The 9,022-nt window shown below is 38.4% G+C and overlaps 1 long non-coding RNA gene across 1 annotated transcript; it reads right to left on the reverse strand.

The window, feature by feature from the left end:
- Nucleotides 1–503: 503 nt before the first annotated feature.
- Nucleotides 504–6,899, reverse strand: LOC117244255. The gene is made up of 3 exons (XR_004496991.1): nt 6,802–6,899; nt 6,140–6,243; nt 504–1,002 (listed from the first exon to the last, which is right to left on the reverse strand). It is a non-coding gene; the product is annotated as an uncharacterized LOC117244255 (long non-coding RNA).
- Nucleotides 6,900–9,022: the final 2,123 nt, after the last annotated feature.

Raw genomic sequence — 9,022 nt, forward strand, 5'->3', positions numbered from 1 at the left:
GGAAGGCTCAGAAAAGTAAAAAATGGGCCCACATTATATTTACCGAGGAAGAAGGAAAATGTATCTTTTACAAAAGATACAGTTGGATAGAAATCAAATATCAAATAAATAGTGATGGAACCTCTTGTGCAGAAAAGGAGATAGGAAAGACAACACCACTGTGACACTTGGACCATGTGTCAGAACAAATATTCATGAATGTATTCACCTACCTTCTTCTGTATCTCCTCCAAAAACTAATGATTATGTGAATGAATAAGACACTTACAGAATGTGCCAAAACAGTCACAAAAAAACAGCATCTGAAATTTGTCTTCTAAAATTTCACCTTCTGAAAGGCATTAATTCGGTCAAATTCACCTACTAATTCCAGTGTTTTAATAGGGACTTAGTGTAAGGATGTTCTTGTGGAATGCTGTAAATAATGAACATTTATAAATAGCTTCTATTTTGTTACTCTGGGGCTTCCAGTGAGGAGCCGAGGATAAATCAAATTATGAAAGGAATTGCAGATTGTAAAAAAAGAAATAATTAGCTTTGTAATAAAAAAAAAAAATTCTGTAGTTAGCGTAGAATGTTAAAGCCAATTTTAGCTTCATTAATCGAAGCAGTTATTCAGCATCCATTAATTCAGTACCCAGAATTTACAAGTGGCAACTAATCAATAAAAATAAATGAATATTGATATGGCAGCACTTTTGCAATATTGTATTTATAGTGCCCCTGAAGCAAGTTAGATCCTACAGGAAAGGATCAATAAACTGATGCAAAGGCTAACACCTTGCATCCAGAAAGCTTTGGTGACGGGGGTTAAGGGGAAGGAAGCTAAATATTTATTCCTGTGTTTCTGATGAGATTGCAGAACTTTGGTAAGACAGAAACCAGGACATCGATTACCTTTCCAGTAAAGTCCAATGCTGTTTTACAACTTGCAGTCAACATCCATTTATTAGGAAAGGGCTTCCTCTTCCCAAAGTTTTCAGTACTCCCCTCTGTTGTTCACTGAAAAGAAAGAGAAAACATCCTTTTTTTTATCAGCAGCAACACAGCTCCGTAAACTTTGTGTCCTGCCCAACCCACTGCACTGCTTTCAAAACGAAAGAATTAGAATCAAGTCACATTCCTCTTACTGAATTAAAAAAAATACCCAGAAATGAATCAATGAAAATTCCAGGCCAAATCATGTCATACAGAATTTCAGTACCAGCTGTCAAAAAAGTCACAGTCAGCACCTTGATCAAATGCTAGATTTTGTCTGATACATATGACATAATGTAAGGGTGTAATCACACATTCCAAAACACCTGTATCACTGCAAAACTGCAGGTAACACACAGGTTCTCCCAATTTAAAGTGGGAGTGTTTCTACTGAGAGACTTGGACTGGCTTTATTTAAGGATATATTGAAAAAATAATTAATTTTACCCTAAAATATATGACCTAATAATGCAATGTCAAAATAAGCATGACTTTATAATTATAACACCCACATAATTTAAAAAAACCTCTGCCTCGCTTTCTTAGTACTTTTTCCCCCACATTTTTCATTAGATTAAAGTTGGCTTGAAAACAGTCAAATCTGATAATTTACTACTGTAATATATGTATTTTTACTATTGTTTGTGAAAAGAGAAAGAAAACAATACAGAAAAAAATCTATTTTCTATAAGATTGATATCCTTCTCAAGTTGTTTTTCAAAATGATTGGCAAAACATTCTCCACAGAGTTTAAACCAGATTCTTTAAACCATGGTGTTCTCAAACTTTTCTAGCACAAGTATTTCAGCCTTGCCTACCTTACAGTTTGTCTCCACCCAGGTTTTTATTTTCTGTGTTTCTTGCTTTGTCTCAAAACTTTGATTTCCAGGTCAATGTGTTCAACAGTAAGGGTGACTTATTAAGATAAGATTCTTTAGCATCATGAGCTGTCTCTCAGTCTATGCCATGAAGCCAGGTGAAAGATTTTAAAACTGTCTCACTCCCATTAATGGCTGATTTAAAGTGGAAATTTGGATAAAAAAAATCCTTGAAGAGTTTTGTACTTCTCAGGTTTTACAGTACCTAAATAAGACCTACCTAAACATAGTCATTTGGCCTTGGTCAAAATGACTGAGCTAATACAAAGGCATTAATACTAGTGAAGCAAACAGAAATAAGCAAATCAAAAATTTCCTGACAGTTCAAGGTACTTTTCCTTGGGTCCATGTATTCTCTCTATTGGTGTTAAAATTGGCTCTTCCCTCAAATCACAGTTTTTTTGCATTTTCAAAACAATTGACCTGCCTGAAGGTTTCACTGCACACTTACTGTACACACTCAACAGCTTTGATTTTCTGCACCACTGTGCTAGTTTTTAACTGGGATAGAGTTCGCATGACTTCTTATTTACTCAGTATTTTACAGTGAAAGTCAATTTTAGCAAAAACTATTCTTCAATGGCTATTGTTAGGTAACTAACTGTAAGAATAACAAAAATATTTATGAAGATATGAACTCGTCAGGCAGCCTGGTCAGCCAATCTTGCTTATTAGTACTGGCTATGTATTGATTTGCCAGCTCTACGGAGTTTAATTAGGATTTTTAGGTAGCTATAATTACAGATTGAGATCAGTTCTCATGGCTGGATTGATTGGGACTTGTAAAGAACAAGGACTGACACCTCAGACCTCCCCCTCCTTATTTTGATGAGCATTGTAATCTGTCTTTATAAAGGTTACTTTTGTTTAAATAAGGACTTTAAATTCATGTGTGGAAATAATGTTATCAAAGGAAAAAGAATACAGTCTTTGCTCAAACTTCCAATATTTTGACAAGGTATAAAAGCTGATTCTGTTTCTAAATGGTGGTACTGAAATTAAGATTGATGAGTAAGTATTAGAAGAAAATAACTTTGAGTTACATGCAATAGCATTTAATTGCATCATTTAAATTCTTAAGCATTTCAATTTTATATTCATTCAGGGTTTTGCATAATTAATTTGCAGATTTCCAGAACGTATTAGGATGAAACTTTTAAACGGATGGATGGTTATTAATGGATGATATAAATATATTATTCATTATTTTTGGTTGTCATGGTAAATGGCTCCGAGTAGTTCTGAATGAATATTAAATTAAACATCATCCCATGAATTCAAAAGCAAAATGCATCCCCAGTAATAATTTGTTGAAATATAGAATACTTGAGGTGTCATTTCATAATAAATACTCTGTAACGAAACGTTAAAAATTGTTAATGTCACACTTTCCTTTTCTCTACAAAACGGCAGGATCACCCAGGCAAAACTGAATTTCAAGTGGTCAACTTTTTCAAAGATGTCAACGCCAGGGAGATCTACTCTAGCCCAGAAATAAATTCTCACAGCTCAGATTACCTAAGCAATACTAAAATCTGCAGCCCAGCTGAACGCTGTCTTAGAGAATAATTGCATTTATGCCAAAGGCACCAGAGACCATATATGAGAGCATTGCCTCCAAGAAACTCCACTGACTCAGGAACAAAGGTAAAAAGGTAGGAATAAAAGGTAGTCTGGGTTAAGGCCAGGAGTCTTTCCAGAGCTACTTCCAGATGACACAAATATTCAAAAAAGTTCTCGCGAGTTAAAACTCAAACACTCTGTCGACACATCTCTTTTCAGTGTTTCATTCCCAAGCCTGTGTTACTCCTTATTCACAAAATAAATGGAGAAATACGTTGAATCTCAGAACAATTAAAAAGCAGTTAAAATCTAAGTTCTCTTCAAATGTGAAAAGAGCTGGAAAACGTTCAATATAATTTTTTTTGATGGTGTTTAGCGATGAAATGATGAGTACCAGCAAACAGCAGGACACTCCGGAAGCTGGCTCCTATCTAAGGGCTACTTCCGAAAGAGCTGATGGCACCATCTGCCAGGGAGAACTACAGGTATGCACCAGTGGGACTACACCGCCAAAACAGCCCAGAAAAAATCCCAGAGATTGCTGCAAAGCTGTTTTTCCACGTGGTTCATTGTTTATAACTATTTGTAGTGGGTCTGGCTGCGCTGGAGTTGACGCCGTTCGCAGCAGCCTGTCTGGTGCCGCGTTTGGGATTTGTGAGAGAAGCAGTGAGGATAACACAGCAGTGTTTTGGCTGCTGCTGAGCAGAGCTTACACAGCTCCAGAGCTTTTCTCCCTCTCTCGCTCCCGGCTCCCTCAGCGAGTAGGCGGGCACGGCACGGCGAGAAGCTGGGAGGGGACACAGGCGATGCAATGACCTGAACTGACCCAAAGAGCGCTGTGCTGAGGAAGGAGAGCTTGGGGAACGGAGGAGGAAATCCAGATGTTCGTGGCCGTGCCATTCCAAGGAACCCTCGTGTGTGCTGAGGTCCTGCTTTTGGGGCAGAAGGCAAACATCAGCCTGCTGATGGCAAGTGTTGAATAAATTCCTGCTTTTGCTCTGTCCCAAGGATCACATTGCATAATAACAGTTTTTGGTTTTTTTTTCTTTAAATCAAGCAGCTCTCTGTTAGGTATCTTGTCTCTGAATAATTATTGAACAAACACTTCCATTATTAGTACTGCTCCCCTGTTTAATTCTAAGCTGAGGATTCTTGAAAAGCCACAATACACATGTAAAATGAAAAAAATAAATATTTTTTAATATTTATTAATCATGGATGGACTAAATTTCATCTCAGAAATAGCAGGGGATTTCTCTGGTTGCCTTGTTCTGCAGAGAGCAGCAGAGATGTGTGGACCATGCTTTTATCCTTAAAAAAAACCATCTCTCATTAAATTTTAAGACATTAACATTTAGTTTTTTACTTTCATCCAAGCAGGTCCTATTTGCAGCAGATAATGTTATAATAATAATTATGCAAAGGGAAGAAACAGACAAGCATTAAGCCCAAAGTGTTTCCCAGAGTGCAAGAACCCTTAAAAAAACGCTGCTCCTTCTCCCGATTTTACCTTCACCTAAGTAATCTGACCTACTAATATGAATTACTTTCATTTGCTTCTCATGGACCAAAATGTGGCAGTAGCTGTTTGGAGGCAGCCTGAAGATCCAGGCCAAGCAGTTCCATAGTAAATCTATGTTTGTTTAAAGGCAGATACACAGCGAGTGGAGATAAAACACAATATTTTCATAAGATGTGCCTTGAACTGACATTTTTGGGCTTACAACTAAATGGCAGGAGGACAACCATCCACCTAGAAATTATCCCTTCCACTACAGTAAAAAAAAGGAAGACAAGCACAGAAAGTGAACAGCAGTGCAAGAAGCAGACCTGTCTTGCCTTTAAAAAGGGCTAATGAGAAGGCAAGAGGCTCATGCTAAACAACCAGAAGCCACTTTTAAACCTTTTACATTACACAATCTTTAATGAACAGACAATTACCCTTGCACTGCCGGTTTTATGCCCTCATTTTGCTCCTCTAGAGGATGGACAAATATTTCCACAAGCTGCCACTTTCTGGCTGATGAATCCATCCGACAGTTTGGCATTTACACAATCAAATGAAGCAGTCCTCAGAAATTCTCTCTGTGAATGATGGCCTGGGTGTTGTGGCTGCAGTGAAAGCCTTTCATTCATGTGTGGCCTGCACTGCTTTAGGAGCCTTCACAGACTTGCACAACTAAAGCCAGCCTGCTGTTTATTACATTCCTAGTTTCATTTCACCTCCTTTTGGCACCTTCCCCATCACTTTCCATGTCCACACTCCTGCCTTTCCACTACATTTATGAGAAAAAGAGAAGTCACAATGTGTTTCCCAAGCTTTCAGGCTCCTTCTCTATGGGAATAATTGTGATTCATTGCAGGATTTTTGGTTTTTTATAACTGTGAGCCCATAATCCTGACCAGTATAATCTAAATTTTAATTTTCTTTCACTTCAGGAGATCTGCTTTTTGAATGAAAATTCAAAATATAAACTTTGCTGTACTTTCAGGCTTTTTTGACTAGCTGTATACTGCCTAACAATGCCAAACTCATTCTTGAAGCGCTTGCTGCTGGCTTCCAACACCTTGGCAAGTCATGCAGTGATCATTTCTCATTTCCAGTTCCTGATGGCTGATTACAGCACACTGATACAAAGCCAGAGCACCCTGAATTGTATCTCACCTTGCCCAAACCTGACTTCCTGATCCCTCAGCACCATTTATATTGAGGTACCTACTGAGTTGCCAAGCATGGAATTCTGGCCTGTGTGACTGAGGAGGAGGAGATCACACTCATCTTTCCTCTCCTGGTCCCTGGTGGGATGAAAACTCCACCAATGAGCTGCATTAATCAGAGAGATGAAATAACAACTTAAAATTGATATTTTGAGCTCACACCTATGAATTAAAAGTAGCACAAAACTACTAAATCTTATACATAGCACATTCTTTAGAGATCTACAAGTTGCCTTCTCTTGGCCGCAGTCTGGGACAACATCTGGCTGAAAAACAAGTTTCCTATGGGTGGATTTGCCCTTAATTTTCAGGATAAAATGTGTTACTGCCACCCCTGCAAGTGTGTAGTCCACTACAACAGGCAGAGAACCCATCTGTCTGTGGTAGCAATCTCCAGTGAAAGCAACCTCTCATCAAGTCCACACTCTCCCACTGGATGCTTTAATGAAAACAAAATAAAGCAGTTGGAACATAACCCCTAAATATTTCCCTTTTCTCCAAAGGAAAGAAAATGACAAGAGCCAAATGGACCCCAGAGAGGCAGATCACTCCTCACAAGCAGGCATTCTGCTAAAGGACAGCTGCTCACTTTCCAGAGGAGATGGCACAAGTTTAGCTGCAAGGTCCAACCCAGTGTTTATGAACCAGCAGACACAGAACACACCTTAAGAATCTCTTGTTCTGGTGTAGCTGTGGGCACCAGGTCAGGTGCTGACGAGGAAGTCGTTTAAAGAAGTCATTCTGGGTCCAAATATAGGCAACAAAATCTATATTTAAAAAGAGCATAAGAATAAAAAAATTGAATTTCTAAGTGAAAAGAATGTAGTATCATTCTTACATATGAGATATTTTTTAGGGAAAAAAAAATTTTTTTTACAGTGGATACACACAATCTATTCAGTGCTACCAGGAAAATTGTAAATCTATGGATATCCTGAAACCACGTAACCTCTCAAGTACTGTGATAAGGACTGATGAATAAAAAGCAGAAATATATTAGGAAAGTGCTTAGAGAAACATATCTCTTACCCCATGAAGAAAAAGGAAAAACAAAATATTGGCCAAGATTTTCAGTCCCAGTGTACTCACTCTAAATTTCTTCTGAAAATCAGAATTATGTTACATATATTTTCCCCTCAACAATTGTAAGCTCGTGTAACACCTATGGAATTGGACCTAAGAACGAAAATTAAACTAAGAACGAAAGCAGAATTACACAGCTTCAGGCAAGATCTTGATGACCCTATTTTATTTTATTTTTAGGTTTTCTTTCTGTCCTGTCTGTGTAATTTCTCTTTTTCCTTTTTTTTTCTCCCTCCTTTTACAAGTACCCTTGCATCCATCATCCCTGGGTGATCTTCTGGGAAGCTTTCAAGTGTGGAAGTGGAGCCAGAGAGCTGCTAAGTCTGTGTTGAGAGCTGAGGCTGATCTAGCTACAGTGAGGAGACAACTGCCTGCCTGCAGATGGGCAGAGCTGGCCAAGCTCCATCTCCACACACAGAAAGCTGAAGGGTGAAGCGAGACCTCCTTTCAGCTAGGATGCTTATCTGGAAAATCGAGTTGGGTGAAAATAACACAGTGAGAAAGGCTTCTCTATTGCTTTTGTGTAAAAAGAAAAAAACAAAAAGGGGAAGACCTGCTGGTTTTCTCTCTGTGAGCACAGATTCCTGATGCATTCTCATGGGCCGTGGCAAGAATCAGGTACACGAGCTTTTGAAAATGCCGGTAGCACTTTCAGCTGTAGCGAATTGCTACAACAGAGTTCCAGTACAGAGGAGCTTCCAGATGTGCCAAAAACCACAGGAGCTCCCTGTCTGCAGTGCCAAATATCTGATGTGGTTTTAGAGATGAAAGAATTTTTTCAAGCCAATTCCACATAGCGAATTTCTATGCTTTCAGTTTACTTGAGAAATCATGAGACACGAACAAATCTTGGGCCAAGAACTGCAGTGCACAGACAAAACTCAACAGAATGCAGAAGAAACAAATTGCAAAAGTGCTGTAATTTAAATTTTGCTGGCTCTCAGTGTGTTTTAACTGATTTATATAAAACCAAAACATGCACTGCAAATAAAACCAAATGAAGGATGGTACAGAGCAGACAGGGCAGTAGCCAGTGGGTCACCACCAAGAAGAAACATGGGGGGGAAAAAAGGCAAGGAAAAGCTTCACTGAGCAGAAAAGATCAGTGGGAATTCTGAACTGAGCCTGTCAGTGTTTCTGTGTCTGGGAAATGCATTCAGCAGACTTACATTGCAATACCACTGTTAGTCTGCACAGGTAGTACTGTAGGGATGAAATGGGTACAGGCTAAACCTTCACACAAAATTATCTCACTAAGACTTCCCAAAAAGCCTTTCCTGAGCTAGGGGTTTCCAACATGGAATTCATGGATAGGATTTCAAAAGGGACATTACATATTTGTTATTACATAATAACATTTTTGACAGAGCTGGTAAGCAGAGATAGACCTACTTGGTAATGTGTTAATTTTGACACTAGGTTTTGTTTTCATGAATGAAAAGCAGAATATTAAACCAAATTATCAGTATAAAGACGTTCTACAGGTTTTTCAGAACTTGAGAGAGTATTACAAATTTTCTAAGATGTTTCCTCTGCAATTAGAAGAAAATTGTACTCTAGATCAGATGATTTCTTCTCTGGAAACTGTTCATATCTAACAAGAACCTTTGAAAACACACTGGAGCTATTTAGAATGTTATGTCAGCAACACGAAAGCAAATTTTTAAAAAATTAACAAAAACAACAACGAAATCCAAACCTTTTTCCCCCCACACACTCACAGACCACAGTAAACTCTTTTAAGAGTGTGGAATTACCACAGACTCTGTAAAGCAGGCTTTTTGCTTTAAACTAGCAGCCTT

Source organism: Parus major, chromosome 4, assembly GCF_001522545.3.
Source record: "Parus major isolate Abel chromosome 4, Parus_major1.1, whole genome shotgun sequence".
NCBI lineage: Eukaryota > Metazoa > Chordata > Aves > Passeriformes > Paridae > Parus > Parus major.